Raw genomic sequence first — 27,976 nt, 5'->3', positions numbered from 1 at the left:
AATACCAAAGGGTCAACTTGAAACACTTAGATATTAAAAAATCTCGTTTGCTTCTTAATGTCATACAGGAATAAAAGATAACTTTTATTTTCCTCCAACTTAATTTTGAGGAATACTATTAAAGAATGCCTCCTGTTCATGGTATTTGTTTCTGCTGGTTGTCTTCTGGGCTTATTGAGGTGAGTGCTGTGCTTAGGCAGAACAGCTCCTTATGGCTACTGAGATCCATCACTTCACACACGTATTCCTAATCACCTTGAAATGACGATAAATGCCAGCTCATAAATTAAATTTTTGCATCTGCTTACTAATATTAGAGTCAGTGTGGAAGACGCCACCTGTGGGATATTTTTTATTCTTTTCTTGTACGTGACAAATATGGGTAGATAATCCAAGATGCTTCAAAGAACTGGTCAGGGAATTGCTTATTTTCCTCGTGAAAAGATTCTGATAAATGAAAATGCTTGATTCTTATGAAAATCAAACAACCCTAAAAGGTCACAAATCCCAAAATTATGTAGGGATTTTCTTTAAGGGGAAAAACAGATCTTTTAATTAAAAGTTCTGTATTTTTACCTTTTACCAATGTTTGTTGTTGTTTTGTTTTATGGCGGGTTCAAGCCACTTCAATTTCTGATTTCCTCCATATGGAAGAAATGTATCAACTTACTTCAGAGTTTGTTATATTTTATAAGACCATAACACTGCAGCATGATTTTTTTTTTAACATTTTTTAAATCTTGAAAGCAGTTTGACCAAATCTTGCAAATAAAATGACACTGTCCTTTGTCAGAGACTGGGTATTTTTAGATCAGGAGGAAAATGTTTTGGAAATGTATAAACTTCCATATTTCTAAGACAGCTAAAACAGATACTGTCTGGTTTGATGAAGGAAATTTTCCAAAACAGTACAATAAATTGGAAGATTTTGTTATGCTGTGTGGAATCTCTGTGAAAGTATTTCATTCCTACCCTGAAAAAAAAATGTTTTAAAAGCAAGAATAAGATGTGCTTTATGGAAACTTTCCCCCAGATTATAATCCAGAAGTATACAAATATATCTAAAAGGCCTGAGGACATATGACGACGTTAAGATTTTCTCAGTCTTTGACCAGAAAAGTTGAATTGCTTGGTCTAAGTGAAGGGATGTAGGGAGAGTTCAGCAAACTGTGAGGTGGGAATAACACAGTGTGGTATGGAGGCTACTTGGAAGGACAGCTTTTCAAGCACACAGGAATAAGTGAAAACTATTAAGTGAGTACATAAAAGGTTTATGCTTTTCTCTTGCTAAATGGAGATACCCTTACAATAAAGGTGGAGTGGTTTCAGTGTGGTGGGGAATGCATTAAGCCAGGTACGCACTAAACTCACATTTCTCAAACCATGGGACTCATGGAAAGGCAACCTCAAACAGTTAGGAAAATTAAAAAAAAAAAACACTGACTTTTAAAAACATCTTTTCACTACGAATATTTCTGTAAAGCATACATTGACTTGCTTTTGTTGCCAACAGCTGCTCATGCTCCAGAGCAGGGGAGTTGGTGTTTAGACGTGCAGCCAGGATTTACAGATGCTTTTCACTCCCTCGGTCTGGCAGGGCCTAACTGCTGCTCCCAGTGGAGAGGCGCTGGTCAGCGTGGCAGCAGCATCAAAGGGAGGATTTATTGCTCCCCTGTAAGGCACGGTTTGCATGGTCTCAGATGAAGTTTGTTTGGAAGGAGGGAAGGATAATCAAGTGAAGATGAAGGAGCCCAAATGGAGAGACGTGCCTGCAAAAATGACGAGATATGTTGGCTTTACTGTAACTAAATCTAGGAGTCCTGGTTCCCCGGGCCCCATGATAAGACATGGTTCTCTGCATCTTTGTCCTACTCTGCGGGCTCCTCTAAAGGAAAAAAAAAAAAAGGAGAAATAAATAGGGTGTAATACATACACTCAACAAATGTAACCAGTTTGTTTAGTCGATTCAGAGTGGGGCTCAGTACAGGGTGTGATGCACTGGAAGGAATGGGACAATTCCTTTTGTCCTAGCCTCAGTGAGGTGGACACATGAGAACAGTCTGACCTCTGAAGTCTTTCATTCTTTTATGTCTGTTGATACTAATGAGGCTTCCAGGCAGAACGATCTCCCCTTCTCTGTTATGTTTCCACGTTCTTCATCTATTCCCTGGCTCCCTCCTCTTTGTTCTCCACACCAAAAGCTCATTTACTTGTTTTCTTGCTGGCTGTAGCTGCTGGGGTTCACTTCCTTTCTGTGCATTTTCTTCAAAAGCCTTGAAATGTCACATAGCTCTATGTCCTGCTGAGATGCTCTTGTCTTATTAATGTAACAATAGGTGTTTTTTAATGAGAAAACATGAAAGTACCATGAGCCTTCCTCTGCACCTCCCCAGACTGATCTTGAGAAATTGATGAACTGTGTGAAGGCTGCAAAGACTTGGGAATTCATTTTAAGTCTGATAGGGCAAGTATGCACAAATAAGAGTCCGTTCTTTGGGAAATGGTTTGAGATTGGCTTTCCCAAATAGCACACTTTGGCTAAGAGCTCAGGGCTCTGAGTCTCAGTACAGCCTGACGCAGTATCCTCAGAATTGTATGAATAATTAATTCCCCTGAAGTGATGACGGCAACTTATGTCATGGACTTTGGAACAGAGGCTTGCATTATCTGTTCTCACTGACTTTCTGTCTCTGGAGTTAACAATCTGGGGATCACATATATTCTCTAGTAAAAGCCATCAGGTGCTCGTGAGGTGGGTACCTGCCTTCCGCTGCTGATCTCCCGTGGAAGTGATGCAGCACAGCCCCAGCGATGGGGACCTGGTTCCTCATCTCAGGACTGGGCTCGTAACTCTTGATGGCGTGGAGTGCAGCTCCCTATTTGTAAGCTGAGCCAGCAGCCAACCCAGCTTCTGCAAATCTGGGAGAAGTTTGCTGTGAATTTGGGAGCCTAGCTTTTACTCTGCTGTGTCAAACTCTCAGCCTAAGTTGGTTTGCTTTGGTTCCACTTTTTGTTCCACAGCGTTTGTTGCATAACAGCGGAGAAGGCAGTTGAGAAAAAGACAAGCACCAGCAGGGTAGGCAGCCGTCTAATCAAGAGCACTAGCTTTTTTTTCTCTGCAGCATTTTTTAAACAGATCTGGAGAGACCTGTCTGTCTGTCTGCAGTTATGCTGTTTGATACAGATCCATTGCAGCTTGCTGAAGGAAAGTTTTTCTACGTTCCTTTGTGGAGACCTTGATCTCTTTGTACTTTCTACCCACCATGCTTGGTCTGTGCGTGACACGGAACGAAGGGATGTGGTTGGTTTCAGTAGGAATCAGAGCGTTTTTAGAACAAGAGCGAAATATCAAGGACCACAGATTTCAACAGCCTCAACTTTGGGTTAGCAACAGGGTAGTTGCTATGGCAAGTGTTGTTTTTTTGTCTTTCTTAGTGTCTTTGAAAGGATATCAAGCTGGACAAGTGGTACCGCTAATTCATATCTATGTTACTTTCAGAAGAAAATAAGGCACAGATTCTGGACCACAGGGGACTATTACACCAGACTATCTGATGAGGTGGGGACATGTGCCAGGCTGCAGCTGGGAACATACCTTTGAATCCTGTGTGCTTTCAAGGGCAGTGTCCCCTGCCAAGACACCTCCCACCCTGCAGTGCAGCATCCCGGTGTCCCTGCTGCTCCAGGTCCCCCGGTGCCATACGGAGCCACCCAGCACAGCCATTGCTTTTGAGAGTGGTGGGATGCGTCTGCACTGCAGGGGGCTCTGAGCACGATGTGGCTCTGCACTGCAAGCTCATGAGAGGCTGTGCTCTTGGCAAAGAGTAGGTCCTGTGCTTGGCACCTCAGATTTGCTGGGGTCTGCGTTACAGCTTTGTAGCTGAGAGTCATCTGCCAGTGTGAAACTAGAGGTTATGGGGCAGAGCCATCCCACATCATGTACAGGCAATTCTGTGTAAGAAAAGAGAGCTACCCAGGTTCAGAACAAAAGTTCACCTAACCAGTGTCCTGTCTCCAGTGATAGCCAAATGGGGAAGCCTGGAGAAAAGTTTAAGAACAGAGCAAACCTGTAGTGATCCCTCCCCAGAATGCTCCAAAGATCCAGGGATTTTTGGCTCAGTGGCAGTACCTTTGGATTCAAGAGTCCTTAATAGATTTTTCATTGTGAATTTGCCCTTTTTTGAACATACATACATTTTAACATGTATTCCTCTGCTAAGATGTTTTGCAGCTTAACCATGTAGAGTGTCATCAAGAATCTCTTGTTTACCTTGAACTTGTCACCTGTTAACTTCATTTAATGACCACAGCTATAAGTGGGAATTATACTCGAAGACCAGAGGATCCCTGGCTCAGCATGAAATGTGCACTGAAATGTGTCTCACATGGGCAAACACAAAACACAGAACAGAGATTCCTCTGGTCTGTGCTTTGTGAAGGCACATCACACTGCCACAAAAACTCCTGTACCACTGCAAGAAGAGTTTCCAAAAAGTGACTCACTTTGCATTATACAAAAATTTGAATCCTGAAATCTAAGGTAAAGCCTAGAAGGAAAGGTGTGAGAAAGGGATGGGAGGAAGGTTCAGGTGAGACTTTGTCTTGATACGTGCGTGAAATACGGAAACCTAGAATCTGTTTATAGTTAGGTCAGAAATTCAGAAGAAAATAAAACACTAGGGAAAAATTACGGCTTCCCTTTAAAAATATATATCAAAATCTTGAATTGTGATAGAAAATAGGAACAGTAAGATGTAACAGTGAAGCTCAAACAAGGCTGGATACATAAGTTATTGATGGCAACAGATCTTTAAATTCCCCGTACAGCAGCGGGGAACACCCAGTGTTAAAAGATAACACATGCATATCCGCATATTGACACATGTTCTTTTTTAAAATCTGGCCTCCTGTGTTGGTGTTTTTACTGGCAGCAGGAATATAAATTTAGCCTAATCTCTGATTTTCATTCCAGATAACATCTTCCTTTTCCCAGCTGCCAGTAGTTACAAGGATGTCATGCAAGAGTAATAGCTAACTGGTATGAACTGGTGCCTTGGCCTTGAAAATCTCATAGTCCTGACACTGTTTTTTATGAGCTGTGCTGTCTCCTTCGTGGGTTCTGTACCTTTTGTTTCAAGGGTATTACCTGCAGGAGCGAGGCTTAAGGAACCGAGATCTTTGTGAGGAGAACCATGAATGCTTTGTGCTCAAGTGAACTTGCCATGCTATAAAATCATGCCATTAAGTTATTCTCTGGTATACATTACATGCATGTGTGTGTCTAAACCTTACCATGACCACAAAATCAAAGGCAAACCACTCAGGAGCTCCTCGGATTAAGGTTTCATTATGCTTAATATCCACCCCTGCTCCCACTACAAACTTACATGTTTGGAAACAAAAAACCACTGTTTTGATGGATTAACTCATTAAAGTTTGGGGAGTTTCAGTGAGCGTGGTAGTATGCAAAGCAAATGTAGAAACACCGTCTGAAGTCTTTTACCCATCACTTTTCTCAAATGTCATCCCTGCCAGCAGGAGTCTGGAAAGGACAGCTACAGCTAAACTGATCCAAAAAAATCTGTTATAGGACTATAAAAATGGGACTGGAAGAGAGTATGAGAGCCCCTTGAATCCTCTCCTCCTAACTGTTCTGACCAGATGATTGTCTAACCTCTTCTTAAAATCCTCCACTGATGGAGACTTCGCAACTTCCCCAGGCAGTCTGAGTGCTAACCTAACCTTCCCACTAGAAAGCTTTCCTAATGTCAAATTTGCATCCCCCTTGTGCAATCGAAGCCATTAATTCTGGCCTATTGCAACAGGCGTTGGGAAGAGCCAGTTCCCTGCTTTGCAGTAGCATTTTGTGTACATGAGGCTCACCAGTCTCTCCTCTGCCTTCTCTTTTCCAGATTAAATCTTTCCAGTCTCTTTGATCATTCCATGCTGCGCGCTTTCGCTGAATCTCTTCCTTGAAGTGGGCCACCAACATTGGGTGCAGTAATCCAGACCATGCCTTACCAGCTCTTCATCGAATATGAGTTTCTTATTTTATAAATGTCTTTTAGGCTCTACTTGTATTCCTATTTATACAGCTTGGAGTGGCATTTGGCTTCATCCATCTAAGGATGACCATTGGCTTTTTTGTGACAGCACAGTATCGTCACAGCAGTGACAAACCTGTGGTTGCGGAGCCACATGCCGTTTACAAGTGGATCAGGTAGAGCTTCCCTGTGTGTGGCAGTATAGGGTACCCGGAAGCAGTCCCTGTGAACAGAACCAGAAAAATGGCTCGGACACCAGAATTTGTCTCTTCAGACTGATGTGTGGAAGACCTGTTTTCGCTTTGGGTGGAATCCTGTGGGACTCCTCAGGTGCCAACTGTGCTTGAAGGAAGCGGGATGGATCCAGCCAGCTGAAGGCTGCCAAGGAAGCAGCCAGACTACCATCGTAAGATAGGGCAGTGGTTTTCCTGACCGTCCCTGCTGCAGAGAGTAAAATCTAGCCAAACGCTCTTCATTTATAGTACTCACATTTAACTACAAAGGCAGCACTGTCAAGCCAGAAATGGCCTAAACCAAAGGCACAATTTCAGTTGACTTATGTCCATTGAGCATCCCTGGGATGGAGAAAAAGGACCATCAAGCAAGGAATCTCTGGGCTCCACCTGCTGCAAATGTGAAACACCGTCTAGTGGTAGGCACAGATACACAGTACTGAGCTGGTCTGCTAACAACCATCACCAAAGCATTGCACAGCTCCGGGCAAAGCCTGCAAGGACTGCTTGTCTTCCCAAGTACAGACATGCATGTGCAGCTGTACGCACGCTTTTCTCTATTACTACAGCCTTTGAATGAATAAACAGTGATAAGAGGCACTTGAATATTGTTCCTGAACTTTGTTTTGACAGCTGTCACTTGTATTGTCTCCCCCCCAGGTCTATCTTTTAATTACATCAGGTTAAGGCAATGTCTCATCTGTCACCCTTGCCTGATAGCAGAAAGGGACAAATTCAGCCAAGGGTTGAACAGATTTAGCTTTCCTCGCTGCCATGACATGGTATTTGCTACTCTCCTCTTGAATCCCTACCGACAGTCAGTTATCATGGTTAGAAAAAGAAACGGTCTGTCTAAGGGTTGAGCAGTGGTTCAGGGAATTGGCATGTGCTTTGTGTGATGTCCAGCAGCTAAGACATTTTTAGCTGAAGCTGTGGCATACGGCATAGTTCTAAATCTCAAGAGCCAACTGCATTCTCACCAGCTAAGGGGGCCTGAGAATCGGCTGCAGAATGAGAAAAAAACAGTCTTAGCACTTGAGCAATTACCTAAGCTATGTTCACATCTTTCCGTAGTCACTTGAATGTTACTGCAAATAGGAATTGGTCAAATGACCCCAGAGAGTACAGCGGGGAGCCTTCCAGATTAATGTTCCCCCTGCGTGCAGGCTTCTAGTTGGGGGATGGAAGTGGCTGGCTTTTAACAACTTGTCTGTGGAGGTTAGATCAGCCTGCTAGGGAGCTGACCCAATATCACACATCTTCAGTGGTGGCTTCTGCACTGTCGCTGGGATCTCGCACGTGAGCAGTGAGTCTTGGAAATACCCCGTGCGAGTGGGCTGCCAGCTGGAGAACAAAGAGGGAAATCCGTTCAAAGGAAAACGCTCTCCAACAGCTTGGAATAGAATATATTTTTAAAACGACCCTGGAAAATAAATTTCCTTTGGAAAAATCGTAACTAGGAAGGTCTGTGAATAAACTCTTTGCTGACTAGCACAACTGTGTTAAAAAGGAGCAAAATACAGTACGCTACAATAAATGTTAAGGCTTGCATGTATAAGCTCAGAACAGAGCGTTGCATGGTTTTCTAAATCCAAAATGTCTAAATTTAAGGAAGACTGGTTACGTTGTTCTTTACTTCCCAACAGAAGCTAACGTGCACACAGTTTATCTACACGTTACGTGTGTAAGATGTATCATTAAGTAAAAATAATGAAATTTATGATAGTGATAACTCCCTGGAGCTGAAAATCTGTTAACCTTTTGAACCAGATTTTATTTTACCTTTCTGTCCTCTCAGATCCAGGAAAAGCAGAGGAAGAGAAACACCGCCTGTTTTGCTTTGGTTTGCTTATTTTTTGCAGTAAAAGGAGAAGCAGTTCTATTTCCATGCATTTCCTTCCAGCTCCAACCACTTCCAAAAAGACCAATGGCTACAGTGGAAGTACAGTCTGTCCAGCCGTCAGTCTGACATCTTTCCATGGCCAGCTAGTGGTGAACACACACAGGACAGATCCCACCTGGGGACTGATGTCAAACAGGGCTGTTGCAAAGGACTCGCTAGCGTGTTGGCACAAACATCTCAGAGTTTCTGATTTCTCTTGAACAAAACTTCACCGTGCTGTTCTTACTGCTTTTCTTGTTTGTACTCTAACACTCCTCTCCCTTTGAAATAGTTCGGTGGCATTGCTGAGATAGCAGACAGAACACAGGTAACTTTTCTCAGCGAGGTAATGACTCTTTTGTTCATCTTTGATCTGGATGATTCTCTCTCTCTTTTTTTTTTCTTTTCTTATTTTTTGTGGGTTTCTTTTTTCTTCTTCTTTTTGAGACGCCATTTGTTTCAGTAGCAGATAACTTACCTTATTCACCTTCCCTGCCGTGACAGGCCTCCTGTTTCCACTCTAGACTGCAATCTCTCACATGCTGAGAGAGGAAACTGTAGATGACTGAGCATTCTCTATTCAGAGAAAAATGTCCTTTAAAGAGATTATTTTCTCTTCCTGGAGGGAGTTGTCCGCAGGTCAGGTGGGTGAGTTGCAGTGAATCACAGAGGAGAGAGTGAAGAGTCAGCTTGGGGTCAGCTCTTTTCTGCCTCCCATGTCTCTCTTCTTCAGGTTCCCAGTCTCAGTGATGTTAAACCTTTCAAGGTCTTTCTTGAGAGCAAAAGAAGGCGAAGATAGCACATCTCTTTCATTTTTTTCCTACTTGTCAGCCAAATGCTGATCAGACTTCAGCACCCGTGAAACTGCGGGGGGTCATTTCTCTGCTTCTGTGCTAGTTCCCGCTCATCTTGGCCGAAAGCCTCCTACCTTTCTACCGTCGTTAGGAAGGGAAAACTAGCTGAAATTGTCAGCAAGCTGAGAAATAAACCCAAAGCGCCTTCTTGGACAGGGAGGCGGTTTGTGACAGCGTGAGAGATAGAAAGGACCTCTGCGAACAGCCTGTGCACACTGCAGAACCGAGGCTTCCCTGCAGCAAGAGAGGAAAGGCTGGGGTACGCACTGGGGTGGGCAGTGCTCAGGAGACTTCACCTGCACCTCCCTGCAGCCATGCAGCCAGCAGAGGGGCCCTGCTCCAGCTAGGCTCAGCAGGGCAGCGTTTCCATCGAGGCAGGGGCACTGCTTGGCTGTAGCTCGCTATCCCACCGCCCTTACAAATCCCTGCTGCCAGAGCTGCTTCACCTATGCTCTGTGCTGCAAGGGGCGACTGCAGCTGCGCTGAGCTCCTGCTAACGCTGCTGCAAGCAGCTTTAACTTTGCCTGAAAAACATGCTGGTTGTTACGGGTTATGCCCTTTCCAGGGACTGCTCGCTGGCTTCTCCGAAACTTGCAGATATTGAACTTTTCAATATTTATATGGAAGGGATTCTGCAAACTCACAGGAATATGGGGCAAAGCTCTCTCCCATCTCATCTGCGCTTTTGTCTCGTCCTTTCTTCCAGTTCGCAAAGCCCTTTGCTCCTTTCCTCACTGTGTAGTGGATAGGAACATTTGGCTTTTTGCAATCAAAGCAGCTATGGGGGTCTCAGTGGGATTATTTTTAAATGTAAGCATTGTGCAAGTCCAGCTCCAGGAAAAGAGGCCAGTATTTTCTTTAACACATGCTGGTATAAAATCGGAACAACTCTTCTAGAAGCTTAGAGATTGAAATGGCCTTGAATTAGACCCAAGGACCTCAGCTTAATTACAAAACTAAATCAGAATGAATGTTCTTTTATAGTTCTGCTTCACAATAGTCCCTGGACTTAGTGAACCTGGATGTCAAATATATAGATAAGGATGATCTGTACTGAAGCAGAATAAAGGGCACATTTACCGAGCTGTGAATTAAGGCTCTATTCTGTGCTGAAATCTGCTGCTACTTCGCTGTGTTTGAACAAGTCTCAAAGCAAAATCAGGTCTCTGCTACTGAGGGGAGACATCGCAGGGCAAGTTCAGCTTGTTCGCTCAGTCTTGCTCCTCTGCCAGAAATTTCTCTCCTCTCCTGAAAATGATGCTATAATGTTTCTTGTGCTGTAGAAACCTAGAGCGCATGCCACAGAGGTCATCTGTCCTCCTCCTTTTTTAAAGGCTGTCAGGATTGAGCCTCTATTAACGTTGCAAGTTTTAACTTGCAGAGAGAGTAAGAGCCTGAATAAATTGTAGAGAACGCCCATTGCCTTTCACAAAGAGATGAACAGTTCTTTCCTGTTTTACATCCCGCAGCATGCTTTGGAAACAAGGTTACATCTATTTGAGTCATTACAACCAAGATAACTCAGGCTGCACTAACTGCAGGCGGATTTCCAAGCAGAGAAAAGAGGTGAGGCCTGCAGCATTTGGGGGAAGACAGCTTTTGGGAACGAGAGGAGCCCCAGGACCTACGCTTGCCAGGAGCCTCTCGTTCATGCCGAGGCCCAGCGCTCCTTGTAGGCAGATTGGCACTGTCCTACCCGCCGAAGAAGCAGCATCTCCCGCTGGCTTCCCACCACCACGCAGAGTCTCTAATTTAGGAAGGCAAAGTACAGTCTCGCATGCCAGTTGTGAAGAGCTACCGACCCTGACGTGGAAACAAGGACAGGCACATCTCTGCAGCTCAAGCCCAGAATAAAGGCACGCTGCCTTCTAACTGCAAGCAATGGCAGCGTGCGGAGAGATGAAGGGACCTGGTCTGTTCAGCCTGGAGACAACTCAGGGGATCCGGTTGCTGCTGCCAGCTGGGGGGGCTGAGGAGATGGAACCGGGCTCTTCCCAGAGCTGCACAGCGCAAGGCACACAGGGGCAGAAGTCACACCCTGCAGCGAGGCAGATGCCAGCTCAGTACAGGGTCAGAAATGTCCCAGGGAGAGGGGTGCAGCGCGGGGACACATGGCCCTGGGAAGATGTAGGGTCTCCATCCTTGAAGATACACAGAGTTTGTCTGTAGGAGGCCCCCTGCAACCTGCTCTCTCCTTAAAGGTGCCCCTGCGTGGAGTGGGGGCGTGGGCAAGACAAGGTCCTGGCCCACCTCCATTTTTCTGTGATTCCAGGTTGTTGCACATGTTGCTTAACTGATGTGGCTGTGGAAAGGCACTTCTCTCTGTTTGCCTTTGTTTCTTTACCTTCAGATTGGAAGTAGTATTTTACTTCCATGAAAGTTCTGGTCTTCATTTTGATTGTGGTTTTTAAGATTCCAGGTGCACGCAGAGGTACATAAGTCATAAAGAAAATGTGAGTCTTTAGGAAGGCAAAGACAAGGCACTGCTGTAGCAGTTTGCTTTCTTGCCCAGGTATGACCAAAAGGTACACCTTAAAAGAAGAGTTTCTTGGTGAGAAGAGCTGAACTTATAAAGTATATTTGTCAATTTTCCCCCTTCTCCCAGGTCTCCAGGAACGACACGGGATTTTTTTTTCCATCTAGATGGGTGCCATGAAGTGCAGTGAGAATAGTGCCATCCGGTTCCTCCCAATCATGTCTACATAAAAATTTGCTTTAAATGACATAGAAATGGACCAGTGCTGACTTATACAGAGCTGGTGGGCATCTGCAACATGAGGCTGAATTAAACAGCCCTGCAAGTGAAAGGCAGTGCAGGACAGCACCTTCTGGTTACAGACATTCAGAGAGACTTCCGTTCTCTAAAATGCCAGTGATGTCAAAAAAAAATTCTCCTGCCTAACTACAACCACCTCCTTCCCCTTAGACCTTTCACCCTTGGAAAAGACAAAGCTTTTTCCAGCAGTAGTGCTGGAAGCATTTTATTACCTTTCCTGCAGGCAGAGGTTTCTCTCCATAGGCATACATGAGAGTGGTCAGGTAATGAATGGGCTGATTGGCTGAACATCTGCAGGTGCTCTGTAATGACAACAATTAAGCTATTCTGGAGCTATTACCATATTAAATTAACTGACTGCAATGCTATTAATTAGAATTCATGTTCTAGAAATGAAACAGCACAGCAATTACATTGGTATTTAATGACCTGTAAAAGTAAAATATAAAAATGCTAAATTTCCTCCTGTAATTCATTTAATGTTGGAAGATGGTGGGTCAGGCTGCTCCCCTGTGTAACTCCAGCTACTTCTGTAGTTTTGCAACATGAATGATTATGATTCGAGTTACCCTTTATCTTGAAAGAATGATTATTTGGCATCTGGTAACTAGAACTCCAACAGTTCTGCCAAAATTTAGAAATCAGGCAAAGTTCAGCTGGACTCGTCGTGAAGTCTGAAACTCAATACAGTTTTGGGAAAGGTTCAGTAAGGTTTGTGGTCTCAGCAACGCGTTTATGGACAAGATCCAGCAGTGTTTACCTTTTGCATAAGATTTTAAGGCCTTTACTTTCCCTCAGCTCCTTTCCTTGACTAAAGTAAATATAAGTGCTTTTGACTTAATATTTGCTATTGAATTTCTCAAATTCTGTGACACGGTGACTTCTTCAAGGTAAATCCTTGGAAACTGAAGGAGATGTGTCCTGCCCAGTTCTCTGGGGTGTCGTAATGTCAAGACCTGGACCCATCTGTCCTTGTGCACACAAGCCTCTGTAGCTGCAGGAGCTTTGTGAAGTGTGCTCACCGTGGGCCATGCCTGGAGCTTTGTTCTTGCTCTTGAACTTGCTCTTGCTGTGCCAGGGCGAGCTCACCGAAACAGCCCCCTGCTCGTTATTTTGTACCACCTTACAGGTGGGAGCTCCAGATGCCATCAGGTTATGAATTGAGAAATTAAGTAAAGAGAACAAGCTGGAGCAACTGAAGCACTTGTGGGTTGCTATCTGCACAAGCAATAGAAGCGGGGCTAGACAGCTCGTATCCACGAGCTATCATCCAGCTATGAGGTAAGTTTGTAGAGCAGCCCACGAGGTGTTGCTTTTGGCCTGAGGGAGCTCTGAGCCAAAGCTTGTTCCAGCCCTCGTTGCTGCTGTCTGAGCTGGAGTGTTACAAAAGGGATAGCAGTGAATGATGTTACCCTTCTGTAACTCGTGGCCCTGGATCCTGGCTTGTCCAGGCGTTTTGTGTTGCATGCTTTTCATGGGAAAAGCAGAGCCATGGCCCAGGGCATATGGAGAAAATTCTCTGGAAGAGAAGCTGCTGTACTTACCCTGGAGTCTTCTATAACAATGCCTATTTCAGACCGATTTTCTTCCCCTGGTGAGACGGGAGAAACGGTGGAATTTTAATGATTCGTTTTATGGATGGGTCTGAATGTTTATTGTTGTTTTAACTATCAAAATGTACAGAGGCTGGAATCCATCCAGAGAAATGAAGGCGATTTCTTTTATTTCCTTACACTGTGTGGGCCAGTGGAATATTTCCATCTTTCTTACAATAGTCATTTGCCTCATGAGCAGTGGGGCAGAGAAATTGCCAAATTTGAGGAAAAATCGGATGGTAGTCTACACTGGAAGCTAAACTGTGAGGTGTCACTTCTTATTTGCTGCAGGCTTGGGGCTTTCTGATCTTCTCTCTACCTATGCATTCATAGTCAAAACTGTTAAAAATAATGTTTTACCGTCCTAGAACTTCTTGGCTCCAGTCTCCTTTACATTTACTTTCTCAAGGCTTGATACAAGGACATGGCTTATTTATTTTTAATTGCAATAAGTTCCTGAGTGTGGCTCTGTGCTTATGGGAAGCTACAGATATAACTTGACACACCCTGTACGAAATCCCAGGAAGGTATTTTTGTTTAAATATCAAACATTGTTTAGCCTCAAGTGTTTTAAATCAGGCTTAATCCCTTCTGCCTCTTAACCAGACTATACTACCCCATAATTTTAAAAATAGTTTTATATACATGAGCAGGGAAGCAGCCTTGACAGACCGCCCTGGTTGTCCTCATAAACGTTCGAGGCAAACTTTCAAGCCTTCAGAGCAGACTTAATGTAAAAAAAGAAGTAGGAAGGCCCATGATTTATGTCTCTCTTCTTGAATTTCAATAAAAAGGGATGATGGGGTGTTGCAAAAAAATGGATTAATGGATTGTACCTGGAGTTTTGCGATCCTTCAGACTAAGCCATTATAAATGTTCAAGTGTGACCTTTTGCGTAGTCTCTCTGTTGGAGCTCTTTCGGTGATGCTGTTGCAGTGGACTGTGAGATAGAAATGTCTTGGTGAGGCTCTCGTGTGGCTCAATTTCCTCCTCCCCCAAAAAAATGTGTTTTGTATTATTATTATTGTAATTGCTGTTTTACGAAAAAGGCAGTGTGCTTGAATAACTTTTCCTTTTTGTACGGATGGTAGAGGCTCAAAATAGTTCCTTATCTCACTTTGGAGGCTTTTTTGTCCAAAACCCTCTTTATTTTGGAATGAATAATAATAATTTAATGTGGCCTGGATTTGTTCTTTGCAAATTTGGCACTATGTCCCTAATTACAGGAAGCTTCTTGTGTTAAGGTGCTAAAGTTTACTGGGGAAAAGGTGTCTCAGCTTCCACCATTTGTTGTGGGGATTTTCACAGGGTACAGACAAAAATCCCAAAGTTCTGCAAAATGCATTGGTCTCACTGTAAAACCCGAATGGACTCTGTGGATGCTCTGTGCCTTAGCAGATTTGTGAATTCAGGAGTCCGGAGGGTGATATATTCTCTAGAAGTTCAACTTTATGTCCTGGGGGGTCTATCCACCTTGCCAAAGCCATGCTTTTTCCTCTTCCATGCTGGTTTTGATGATTAAACAGAATCATCAGGCCGTGAGAGACAGGCATGGGAAACAAAAAGCTGAAAATAATTGTTCCCTACCACACAAGCGAGGATTCAGTTTGAGGATCCAAGCCCACACAGCATTATGGGTATTAATTTTAGATAGTCACCTTTTTGAAGCTTATCCTAACCTAATTAAGTGTCTGTTTTCCCCTCAGGGCTGGCACTTTTACTAGATGAGATAACAGCTGCATCTCTGCGAGAAGCCTTGTGAAGGGCAAAATATTTGTTAGCGGTTGCTATTTTCAGCCTTGCCAGAATAAACAAAGTGCTAGGCACCTGCAGTCATTTCTTTTAAAAAGTCAGCACAATTCGTACGTACTTGGGGGGTCAGCAGAAGAAGGAGCAGGGGAACGGGAAGGCTCAGCCGGGAGGCTCTGGGAAGATGCTTCTGCAGGGAGCAACGGCCTCTTTGGTTTGGAGACCTGGGGGATGGTTAGGTGATTAATAATGCTCTTCCAGCAAGGGTGAGGAATCCGCAGAAGAACAAAGTACTTTGAAATTGTTCGTGCATCTTGGGACGACGCAGTGTGAGACTCGCCTTGGCTGTAAACAAGAGAGCTAGCAAAAACAAACTGGAGGAGTTCAGACAGAGGCTAAGGCAAGAGAAAAGCGGAGAATATTTTAGTCCTTTCACTTTTTTTTGGCAATTAACCACAACTAGATTTCAGAACACATGATTTTAGACCCTGACTGTCTAAATATGTCTTCAGCTCAAAAACAATTAGGCTTTGGGCTTAATATGCCTCAGAGGGTTGTATAAATGAGATCAGGAAAACTCCTTACACAAGAAAAACATTCCTGACTACGTGGGAGAGCAGATGGCACTTGGGTAAACTGTGTTTGTGGGAAGTCCCCCTGTGCCATTAGGTGGCAAATGGCTACTGCCTCAGCTGTTCCCCTGCTTGGGACTGCAGGAAGCTGTAGAGAAAGCAAGCACTGATAAAATGCACTGCATGCTGCAGTGATGCAGCAGAGAGGGTTAATTTGCAGATATATCAAGGGTCAGCACTGCTGTGCTGCATTGTTCTGCTGCACGGTTTTGTAACCCAGCTTGTGTTAGGTGGCAGGCAGCAACGTTTAAATTGCAGATGTGGTGCCTCTGGATGCTGCATCAAACCCCAACCCAGGCTACAGGGAAGGAGTGAAGAGGGATTTCTGTGCTGGCACCACACCCAAGGAAAGGGCAGGAGAGAATGCAGCCACAGGTGGGTTTGGATGGGGATGAAGGACCTGCTGCTGCTGCTGCTCCCCATCACCTGGCTGAGGGTCTCTCACGGTAGGAGAGCTGTGTGCGTGGGTACACAACCCTGAGGCCCCTTAGGTGAGCTCACCCTTCAAAGGTGAGAGGTAAGACCTCCACTGAAGTCTGCCTGTGAATTTCACACCCACTGTGCCTTGCAGGGTTACAATCCATACTGCACTGGATAAAGGTATTTGGGAAGAGTGTCAGGGCCCTGGGGGCCCTCCTAGGCCTTAATGGCCCTGATGAGCCCCACCTGGGACCACCCTGCCCACAGCCCAGCACCCTGTTTCAGCCTTCTTGCCCATCAGTCCATATTCTGCTGACACTGCAGCAGGGTTGCTCTCCAGTTCTCCATGGCTCTGCCTTGCTGGGGGCCCTGCTGAGCTGGATTGGGTGCATCCTAACTTGGCCTTGTGGTGACAGTCCAAGCCCAGCAAAGAAGTTGCTGCTTTGAGTGAAAGTGGGGCAGGGGGTGACTGGACTGGAGGGTTAGTGGGTGTTTCTGTAGGACTTAGGCTAGTTGCTTCCATGTGTTGAGGGCACTGGAGGAGACTGGAGGGAGCTAGGCTAGAACTGATCCTTCCCTACTGCTAGGATGAGTTGGGCTTGAAAATAAGTTATTGAAAAGTCTGGTTTTTGTCTACAGTATTTACCTAGATGGCTGTTTTTCCTGTGTAGTTCTGTGTTTTTCCAAGTATACTTTATGAGTAAGTATGAAACCCCTGTGATTCAATAACCATTTGGGATGTTTACCCAAGGGAAGCTTATCCTGTCATCCTGTTCTTGGTCTCTCCTAGTCTGCTTCCTTTCCCACAATAACCCTTCTGGTGTGGTTTATTGTGGGTTATGGGGGGTGTGTGTGATAATAATGCAGAAGTAGCCCCCAAAATAATCCAATGTCAGCCCTAACATTTTTAAAGGACAGTGGATATTTGCAGGTGGAGAATATCTGTATGAAAATGCGGTACTTACTTGGGTTGCTACAAGTGAGGAAGTCTGCAAAAAGTCAGATTTTCCAGGTCGATAAATATTTATTATCTGAAAAATCTGTTGTGAAGAGATTTATGAAGAAGCTCAAAACTTGACACTGATGAATAGCCTGCGTTACTTCTGAATTCGGAGGTATCTATGGGAAAAATAAATGTCCTCCTTTTTGTGCCTGAGGGACTCTCAGGGGGCTAAAAGAGCCTGGTAAAGCTACGTAGTCAGCTTCTCTGGAGAAACGGTGCTGGAGAACAAAGCCTGGAGAAAAGCACAGACATCTTAAAATCCCAGTGATCTGTTTTCCCCTTCAGTTAGTCTTGTAACATCTCACAGCCTTGCACGACCCCATGGTAGGATGGGGCACAGTGGAACCCAGGGATGGGAACAGCTGATGGGTGAGCCTTCCCAGCAGCCCACCTAAAACCAGAGCTCTTCCAGCAGGCTGTCAGCAACTCCAGCTCCTGATTTGCTTGGCTTATGCATATAAACAGCCTCCTCCTGCTTTCAGGAGTGCATGCTTAGTGGAGCCTGTGGAAAACAAATGTCTTTTTTTTGCCTTGTATGTCTTTGCTAACGCCAGCGTAGGGGCTAGGATGAGAATCAGTCTTTGAGAAATAACACTAACATTGGGGTGCCCAGTGCTTTTGGCACCCCAGAGATGAGTGGGGTGACATTCCTGATCAGTCAAGAGGTGCAGAAGAGATGCTGGTTAGACTCTCAGCTTATCTTTGTGCTCATCCAGCATTCATCCATATGAAGGTCTCAAGCTCCAAAGTTCACTGGAGTGGTATGCAGAGTCCTGAGGACAATTAATATCATTTAAAGGAACCCAGTTTCAGTCTGATGATTCTTCTTAGTTGATCTGGAGTATCTTGACCATCAGGTCAGCCTAAAATATCTCCAGTGTTACAAATTTAGTTAGCCTGATTTGTTTCCTTTTAAAAAATTAAAAGATGCCTGTAGTGAACTATCATCCTTTGCTTTCTCCCTTCTGGAAGAAGGGTTATATTGCCACCTCACACCCTTGGAAGTCAGAAAGATCTGAGGGAGCCCCATGTATGCTTTTCCACAAGAATAAAAGGATGGAGCAAGGATGTCTTGGATGCAGCTGGCTGAAGCAATTGCTTTAGCACCAAGGAATCAGGAGCATTTTGTGGGGGCTGCAACTCTGAGTCTATATACTAGCAAACGCTGAGAATATAGTGAGAAGAGCTATGTACATGTGCCCTTTTCTTATACTTTTTACTGGCCCTTTAGTTACACCCCGTACAGCCACTCTGTAAAGTCCTAGATAAAGCAGCTTTTAAAACTTGGCATAACATTATTTAACTAAGTGGTTAGTTCCCAGCGGAAAGGTCTTTTCAGCTTATCTTTGAAAGACAGGGCTTTATTGTGCTCTGGCTCTGTTTCAAATTCTCCCAGCTTGCCCTCTGTGGAAGGGAGATCTTACTCCTGAATTTTTATGCTCTGAGGGTAAAGACCCTTAAATATGGTACATCCAAAGCAAATTACAGCCTTCATCTAACAACAGCTGACTCAAAAAATAAGGTTATTAAATGTATTTGGTAAGGTGGTAGTTTTGCCATGTTGTTCCCAATCTGTAACTCTGAAATCTGCACCTCCTTTCCTCATTGTTTGCATTGAGTAAGGATTTACTCCTGGTGTTCAAAGATGTCTCAGTTGTTAAATCTGGTAAGTTCCAGGTAAAATTCAACATGAAATGAATGCATCTCCACACTGTAAAGCATGCCACTCATCTAGTCTGTCTGAGGGAGAGTGACCAAGGCAAAGCTCTTACTGTTGCCAAGAAGCCTACAGTCCAAGTCCTTGGGAAATCTGACTCAGTAAAGAAATTCTTGCTCTTTTGTTTACAAGTTACAAATTCACTCTTCTGGTAATAAATTTAAGACTGAAAAATTGAAAAGTCGTAGTATTAAAAGCCCCATATACATACTTATAACTATTTTTATTGAAATCCCAAAGCACCTGAGCAAATCCACTGTTGATTTGGCTGTACTTTGAGAACAGAAACCAAATTTAGAGTCAAAATTTACTTTCTTATCGTGGACTATGCAAAAAAGAGCATAACACAAACACATCTTCTGTGCTGCCCCAGTTGCCGTGGCATAGCTTTCTGCAGGAAAAGTGTTAAGAAAAGCCACATTAACCTCTTGCATCACATCTAATGTTTATCCATGAACAGTGAAATCAAACCGAACCAGAAAATTAAAAGTAGATTTATGGGTGGTACTGTCTCTCTTCCTTTTACTCTTTTGAAATAGAAATGAACTAATAGGATTCGGAGGCAAATTTATAATTGAAAATGACAGTTCCTACCCTGGTAGCTGCATATTTAAGTTCGTATTTAAAGGATACGTTTTGGTTGGATAAAGCAAAATTAATTCCAAATACAAAAGTTAAAGAATTACCTGTGTGATAGATCTTTCTAAAAAGCCAGTGTGAATACAAGGTTCAGACTGATTTACTGAGCACACTAAAGCTGCAGTCATGCATAAGCAATGAAGCAAGGCATGTTGTAGTTTTCTTCTGGATTTGCTAATTCTGCTCTTGGTCTTGATCTTCTTAGCTTTTAAAGCTACTACTGTCCAGTTATGTTTCTGTTTTCCTTTAATGATCTATCTTAGGCAAATTTTGGTCCATCTGTGATATGCCATAGTTGCTTTTCTTAACTTCAAATTTAAACAATAATATTGTTATTTAAACAAAAGGTTCTTGAGATGCTTTCTTCTAGCACTCAAAATAGTCTTTTAGATTTTACAGATTCCACCAGTCTTTGCTGAGATGTGAAGATTAAATTTTGCCTTTGCTCAAGTTGTCTGTCATTCAACTTTATTCCTTCTGGTGCTCAATACACTGTAGTTTATCTGATAACAATAAACTGAAAATAGTTTCATACTTAAAAAAATCTTTTAAAGAAAGTGCAGATTAAATGGTCAAGATGAACGGAAAGCTCAAAAGTTTTGCAAAGCTTCTGTCATTTGCATGAAGTGCACGACTCAGTGCAGGCTTAAATCCAAGCAGTACTGAAACTTAGAGGAGGAAGGGATGCTGCAGCTTTTTATTTGGGGGAAATGTGACCTGAGTCCAGCTGTGGAAACTCAGAAAGAACTTTTACAAATTTAAAAAGAAAATGCTTAAATGCTGGTGGGAAGGTAAAACACAAATATGGATGCATAAGTGGAAGGAATGGTGAAGGGGAATTTTAAAGAATGATTAAGGTTCCTTAATTTTTAAAGTACATTTCAGCTTTACCTTCTCCTTTACTTTTGAAGTTGGTGAAGACCTGAAATATCTCTGCCCTTCCAACCACATTCAAGTCTGTCTACCATAAAAGCTGGGATCTGGGGGGGCCCAGTCATTCTGGGAAGAAAGAGGTCACTTCTACATAATGCTCCTTCTTAGGGAAAAGGGGTTATACCTATCTCTCCTGAATTGCAAACTGGGATCTGCCAAGGGATGAGAAGGTTTATAATGTTCTTGGATGGGGAGAAAAGGGAGCTGTGTTTCTCTACTCAAGCATGCACTAGCGTCCAGCGTCAAGACTTGTACTTGAGGGATTTAGGCCTAGCCTGGCCTCTCAGTGTGCTGAGCAGAGAGTTGCTCACCAGCTTAAGCCACAACTATGACATTGACATGGTGATGAAGGATTGGGCAGAGACATGCTTGGAGCTTGTCGCAGATTGCCGTTAAGGTTCTTTACTCCACTCTGGGAAACCTTTTGTTTCCAGGCTGCTCTCCAAGGCTTTGTGTATACTGTAAATACAGCAGCCCACGATCTATCTTCCAGCCTATCGTCAAGTGGCAGAGCCTTGATCATTTTGAGATCACCAAATTCTTTCTCCTAAAGACAGGGAGGGTCTTATCAAGTCTATTTCTTGGGAACTGCCTCGGCCCATGATGTCCCCCAAGGAAGCCTGCACACTTGGGATCGGGCTGCTGGGTGCAACTAAAGCCCGGGAGGTGATGTGTGGGCTGTTAAACACCATGGTTGTTCATTTACCAGGGCATAGGCTTGTGCTATGGCCTTGCTCTGTTTATTATTTTTGATGTAGCCAGAGTACAACATCTACAAAAGCATTTGACTTTCTACCTGATTTGGGCTCTTTTGTCTCCAGCAAGTTCCAATGCCTGATGCTTCACAGAAGGTGTTATCCTCTGCTTGGTTACACCTGGAAGGAAGCTTCTTCCTAAGCACTGATCACGAGAGGTCTAGACCATAAGTCATCTCCAGCCCATATAGCAATGCAACTTACCAGAAACGCAACTTCTATTCCAATTCATGTAAATATTCCTCTTTAGAACATCTTGAACTGTTTTTCTTGTTAGTGTGGTTTTATAGCAGTTAAGTCATCCTGGCAAGGCAAGGGGTTGAATGAGTCTGATCATACCACTGTGCTTTAATCCTGTCATTATTAGGTTTCTGCAGATTCTGGTGGATCTGTCTAAACCGTGAGTAAAGATGAGTAAGGAACATAAAGGATTTCTTTAACCTCACTTCACAGGCTTTTTTTTTTTCCCTATTCAATTGCACTTTGATCTATTAGAGTTTTGGTTGCTTACAGACATAAGCCACTGAGGTATATTGTACTCGCTTACTCATCGTTTGTTTTTCTGGACAGACTGTCCTTACTACTGATTACCTGCATGGTGCCTGACTGTTTTCCTTTTGAAATCCAAGAGGAAAAATACCGTAGCAAATAATCATGTAAACATTCTGTAAATGCTTGGAAGATAACAAGGAAATGAGTAATAGCCAGCATGGATTTATCCAGAACAAATCATATCAGACTAATCTATTATTTTCTATGACAGTGTAACAGGCTGTTTGGGTAGGGAAGAGGCAGATGATGTCATGTGTCCTGACATTAGGATGCTCTGACATTCCTGCAGATAAGCTGGGGAACGTGCTCTGGATGTGGATTTTCTGATGTGGTTGGCTTTGTGTCCTCAGCGAATATTCCTGCATGGGTGACTGTCAAAATGGAAATAAGTTAGCAGTGAGGCATTGTAAGGGTCTGTAGTGACTCTGGGCATAGTCAGTATTTTCCTTAACAATTAATTGATAGAAGAGGAAGGATGTGTATTAAACATGCAGATAATATTAAACAGAGAGAGACTGGAAGGTGTGTGAGGTAGTTCTTCCTGGCTACTAGGTCCTAGGTAGAACTTCCACTGGTGTGATTGTGCATAGGCCAAGGTAATTTACACTTCTTCCTTGAAGTAAAGATGTAATTAGAAAGCAACAGCAATGACCAGAGAGCACTGGTCTGTGAGGGAAAGCGCTCTCATGGCTGTGGGATCTCCCTCCTTTGAGATCTTCAGAAGCCCCCAGGGCATGGTCCTGGGCAGCCCGCTCTGGGTGGCCCTGCTGGAGCAGGGGCTTGGAGCAGATGGGCTCCAGAGGTCCCCTCCCACCTCAGCCCTTCTGTGAAGGCTGAAAGACCTGTGCTTGCTTAGTCCAGAGAAAAGAAACTGGGATGAAAGGCAAGTCGTAAGCACACAGAAAGCTGCCTTAACAAAGAAGGGAATAACGTGTTCCCTCTGTAGTGTAGAGGTTGGGGAATGATGGACTTAAATAGTGCCAGGAGCCGCTGACGTCTGACACTGGGAAAAACTTTTACCATTCAGGGTAATTAAGCACTGGAACACGTTGCCTGGGGAAGGTGCGTGATCTCTCTTACGGGGGTTTCTAAGAAGGAGAGAGACCAAAATCCATCAGCAATGACGTAGCTACAAGTTGATTTTTGCCTAAGGGCACGGGAATGTGTTAGATGAAGCCTTGAGTCCTTCGAGCGCTGTTTTCTGTAGCTGTGTGTCACTGCTGAATTCAGCACTTCCATATTCATGTCTAAGTGCTGGCTGAATACACAGGGAGCCTGAGGTTTCACTCAGGCCTCTCCCCTGTGCTTTCCCCTAATTTGCAAAATGAAGCCCAGGAGGGATAGATCTAATTATGGTCTAGTTTAGAGGCACAAGTATTAGGGAGGGGAGGTGAGAGAGAAAGAACAGGAGCTCGGGTGCAAAATGTCCTGCCTTCCCAGCGCCGTCCTGCCAAGTGTACCGGGTTTAGCCTTGTTATGCTCCCAAGAGGCCCATCTGTGATGGCATTAACAGCAAGTAGCACCATCGGAGAGGAGTTTGCATGCAGAACCCATTGAATTAAAATTTCAGGCAGTAAGGGAGGGCTTGTAATGTATTGGCAGCATTATCTGTAGCAGCACTGCCAGCATATTAGTGATGATGATGGAGTGACTACGGGGGAATTCATTAAATTTACAAGAGTCTCCCCAAATGAATCCACTGGCTAAAATACTAATTGCTGCCCTTGGGAGCACTTTGGTCATTTAGTTTCCAAGCAGAGCTTACTCTGAGAACAGGATTATGCTTCTGATGTTTTGCTTCAGTAGCGTCAACTTCTGTTAGGATTTTTCAACGCCATGAATAGTTTCTGTCTGCACAAAGCTCGCTGCCTTACTGAACACAGGGCCTGTGAGAAACTGTTTTAGGAGGGAGAAATGCTTCAATTCATATAAAGTGCTCAAAAAGCATAAATACAAACAACAACCAGTATTATTGGTGGCAGCTGCACAGTCTCCTTTGCTAAAAGAGGAGAATTCTGAAACTTAAAAAGGGATGTATAGAAATCCTCTACTTTCCTTCTTAAACTGGCAGATACTTTGAGGCTAATGGATAATGCTGCAAAGTCAAGCGTATCCCCATATCTGTGAGTGTATGCTGGAGAAATTCTCCGGAGCTGGAGACTGCAACCCTCTCCAGAGGTTAGGGTCTGTGGAGGATTTCCTGAATGAGCTTGAAGTGCAGTGGGCCACAATCTGGGTTTAAGTTTTTTATTTGTAAATTCTCATCCTGGTTTAGAGAACTGGAGAGTGGATGAAACAGAACAGATCTTCTCCAGGTGCTGTGATTGTACCACAGATTGGTTTCCTGACTATAAAATTGAGATCTGTAATAACTTTCATGGGTCAGTAGCTGCAGAGTCTATTTCTTTAATGGAACTAGAATTATAATCAAACTGTAACGTGGAAAAGGTAAAGCATTTTTGGATGAGGTGACTGATACTTTTTGTCAGACCCCTAGTATTATACACTAAATATTAAAGATGGCAATCCTAGCAATGATAGTAATCAATGGCTGAGAAAGGACAGGATATCTAGGGCTTGTTCATCCAGTGTGGGAACATATTTCATAGCTAAAAGACCAAGTCTTTTATAGTCCTGGATGTACCATTCATAATCTCTCTCTTTTGAAATGTGCTGATAGGCTGTTTTTTTTTTTTTTTCTGAGACCCTGAAGACAACCATCTGAATTGCTGTCTGATAGCAAGGTGAGCTTTTGGGGTGGGAGAAGAATTTCTGAGTTCTCTTTCACAGCTGTAAGTAAAAACCAAACACAGTTGCAGTGTTAACCACTGTCTTACTGCTAGAGTACAGCTTTTCAGCTGGGCTTTTCTTATTTTGCACGAGATGCAATCCTTGCTTGTCAAACCTGGGAGATGATTGACTCCTCGATTGTATTGCCTTGTTCTCAGTAAATTGCAGTGTGATTCCCAATTTACCTGCCGTATGGCCAGCTCTTCTCAGAAATCCAACTGCATAAGCGATTTGTGCCCAAGAACACGGGAAGGGAGCACATTATTTACAAAGTATGTGATCAAGCACTGTGATCCAACCCATTAGCTGGGTGACATCCTTCTCTTTATTTGCACAGTTTAGTGGCTCTGGGGTTTCAAGTGGGAGCTGTCACTTAGACTTTCTGATAATAAAACTTAATTGAAATTTCATTCCTATACCAGCAAGCGCCAGGTCACCAGATGGTTCCTAATTGTTATGTCCACACATTATGTGCCGCAATCCAGCACAGAATATTGTTTGCACTGATGTTACCAGGAAAAGTTCTACATGCACTCTCCAAATTTTTAACATAATATCTTATTGTTTTAAAAAATGTAAATACTAAAGCAGTTATTTTTACTTAACAGTGTAAAGTAATACATTTCCACATGGAATTTTTGAAGATTATTTTTGTTATTTTGTTTTCTAATTCATGAATAAGACCCTAACAACTTTCTAACCATAATAACCTACTGGTTTCCTGTTCAAAAAAGCAGACTTTATGAGATTGTAAAAGCTGTGATCTGATCTGGGAGGCGATTCAAACCGCGCCGTCTCAGCATATCAGTATATGCAATGTAAGTAAGACTTACCCTGAGGCAAATGTTCTCCAGGACTTTGGATGGAATACCTAAAATCAGAATTTAGATGGTAACGGGACAAATGGGGAAAATCTGCCTGCCATGTTAGGTTCTTGACAGGCAAGAGAGGATATACATATTGTGTGGATGGGTGTAAGCACACTATACTTCTCCAGCTTTTGCTTAGGACCTTCTGGGCTGGGAAGTGCACTCGTGGTGCAGTGCTTTTTCTAAGTGCATGTCGTGAGCTCGTTCCTTGCAGTGGGGCAAGCATATCCGTGGCAGAAAAGAAGGGTGATCACTGCAGTCCATTGAAGTTGCAGGGCTGGACCATGATTCTTTGCCTGCCTCTGTCCTTGGAGATCTTTTCCTTTTTGGTCATGTACATAAAGATGTGGTAGCTGGGCCTTGTCCTTGTAGCTGGTTCTGTGACTCTTTTTGGGAGTAATAAAGTAATAATACCTTGTAGGAGGTAAAGATGTTACAGAGGATTCTTGTAAGAGCAGGAATCTGGCCTGCTCTGAGTAGGCTGGAGCTGTCATGCAGAAACGGACAGAACTATTTAGGACTCTTCAGGAATAACTAGCATGATACTGAATGACAGAACCAGCTGCCTACTGAGACATAGGAATGGAGGTCACTCACAAAGGCAGCTTTTGGAAAATAGAGAGTAATAATAGATGATATGGCGCCTGAGGGGTTTCCGACCCCTTGCAGGATTGGAGATGGAAAGTTTCCTAGCTGAGGCATTGGAGCATCTCATTTGCATCAAGAGACTTTTTTTTGCACTTACCCTCCAGATGTGCTTGAAAGTCTTGTTGATGTTCCCCAACAGCTGTCAGGAAGATGAGGAGGAAAGAGAGAACAAGTAATCCTTGTCACCGCTGGTAGCTTTACAGCAAGTTCGAAGCTTCAAGTGGCAGGGCTTTCCTCTTGGCTTCTTCCATTGCTTTTGTTTCACTCTCCTGCTTTTAACTGGGGAGGCAAAGTGTGCTTGATGGTGCGTGCATTTCTCTGGGTACTGCTCACTTTTAACTCTTTGTCCAGAACGACTTCCAACCTGAAAAGAAAAAGGAAAAAATCAACAAGTTGTGGTGCTTTATGCCAGGATGGATTATTACTCAGCTTAAGAGTTTAACCCAAGGTATCACTTCTGACTATAGAAATAATTTTTATCCATGCATCCTAAGTCAAACTCTGCCTCAAGCAGTCAAGAAGGTAATTGAGAGACCAATTGAGATGGTTAAATTAGCCATAGGAGAAGCAAATTAAACCAGGGTCCCTCCAAGAGGGACTCTTCCCTAAAACCTACTCCCTCCTTCCTGTTCTTGACTTCATTGTAATGTCCCACTGGTCAAAATGCAAGGCCTGCAGGGCTGTCCCCAGAAAGACATTCTTTCTTTGACCTGGTGTGTAGGGAGCAAACTCCTGTTGTTAGTATTGCATCAATACAGCTTTATTTTGCTTTATACTGTGCATCTGATCCATAGCTTTGGTATTTACTCCACTTGCTGAACTGTTGGCAGGCCTGTGTGAGGTGGCTCCAGTAAAAGCAGGACTGCTGGGATCTAAACTATTGCTAAACTCAAACAAAAACAAAATGCATATCTTCATAGTTCTTCCTATTGGGATCAGAAGTAGAAGTAATAAATACAGCAAGGGAAGCTGTTCTCAAATCATTTGGGATGTTAAGTGGAATGGGAAAGTGCTTCAAAATACTTCTCAAATGGTTTCTGTAAACATTCCTTGAATACCTGTCCTGTGCATAGGTTTACTGTGTGTTTAAGAAGATGCACACTTTCTAGAAGATTAGTTTTTTGTCTTCCCTTTAGTTTGTTAAAAATCTCAGAGGCTGGGGAAATAAAATGTCTGTTCTGCTTTAGGAAATGAAAAGAAGCAAAGTTTCAGAGGAACTTTTTGGAAGTTAGTCCCTTGCTTTACACCAAACTTCTCTAAGTTTGCCCAGGACTCACTTTTCTGGACATACAAACATGATGCTAGCAGCAGACAAGGGATATTTCTTTGGGTGACTCCTGTTTTTATATAGTTGTAAAGTTTCGGAAAAACAGAAAGCAAATTTCAGCTAGGACTCTGTTGCTGTTAGTGCTTTCCTTGATGTAGCCCTTGACTGTATCAACCCAAACTAAATTGAAACAGCACATGTGTAATTTGACAGAGTTTAATCAACAACTAAAACTGTGGAAAAAGGATGCAGTTAAAAAGTGGTGTTAAAACAGTGATGAAGTAGTGGGTTGGCAAATATGCTACTCATTGAAAGAACGAATTTTCACGTTGATAAAGGTTTTGATAGCAGTGAATCTGCTCCAATGCTCTGCCATTAGAAATGGGTGTATAGGAAATGTACTGAAGTACTTTGCTTTCTGGGTTCTCACCTTTGTGCTGAAGGATCTTGTGCAAACATTGTTCAGATTCTTGTTTTGAAGAAAACCCTTAGGCATCTATTCCACTTTACAAAAGAAACTGGACAATGCATGGGGTGCTGTAAAGTAGGACTATGGGAGCAGAAGGAGATGAGAAACCTGCAACAATCAGAAGGCTGTAACTGTATCAGAAGAGGACA

At 43.4% G+C, this 27,976-nt stretch overlaps 1 long non-coding RNA gene across 1 annotated transcript; it reads right to left on the bottom strand.

The window, feature by feature from the left end:
* Window positions 1-1,425: 1,425 nt before the first annotated feature.
* Window positions 1,426-26,446, bottom strand: LOC118254632 (uncharacterized). Its single transcript, XR_004780710.2, has 6 exons — window positions 26,189-26,446; window positions 15,255-15,357; window positions 14,221-14,324; window positions 13,334-13,380; window positions 12,002-12,091; window positions 1,426-1,769 (listed from the first exon to the last, which is right to left on the bottom strand). It is a non-coding gene; the product is annotated as an uncharacterized LOC118254632 (long non-coding RNA).
* Window positions 26,447-27,976: the final 1,530 nt, after the last annotated feature.

This window comes from Cygnus atratus, chromosome 3 (assembly GCF_013377495.2).
Source record: "Cygnus atratus isolate AKBS03 ecotype Queensland, Australia chromosome 3, CAtr_DNAZoo_HiC_assembly, whole genome shotgun sequence".
NCBI lineage: Eukaryota > Metazoa > Chordata > Aves > Anseriformes > Anatidae > Cygnus > Cygnus atratus.
The sequence above is the reverse complement of the archived record's forward strand: the minus strand, read 5'-3'. Positions and strand labels throughout refer to the sequence as shown.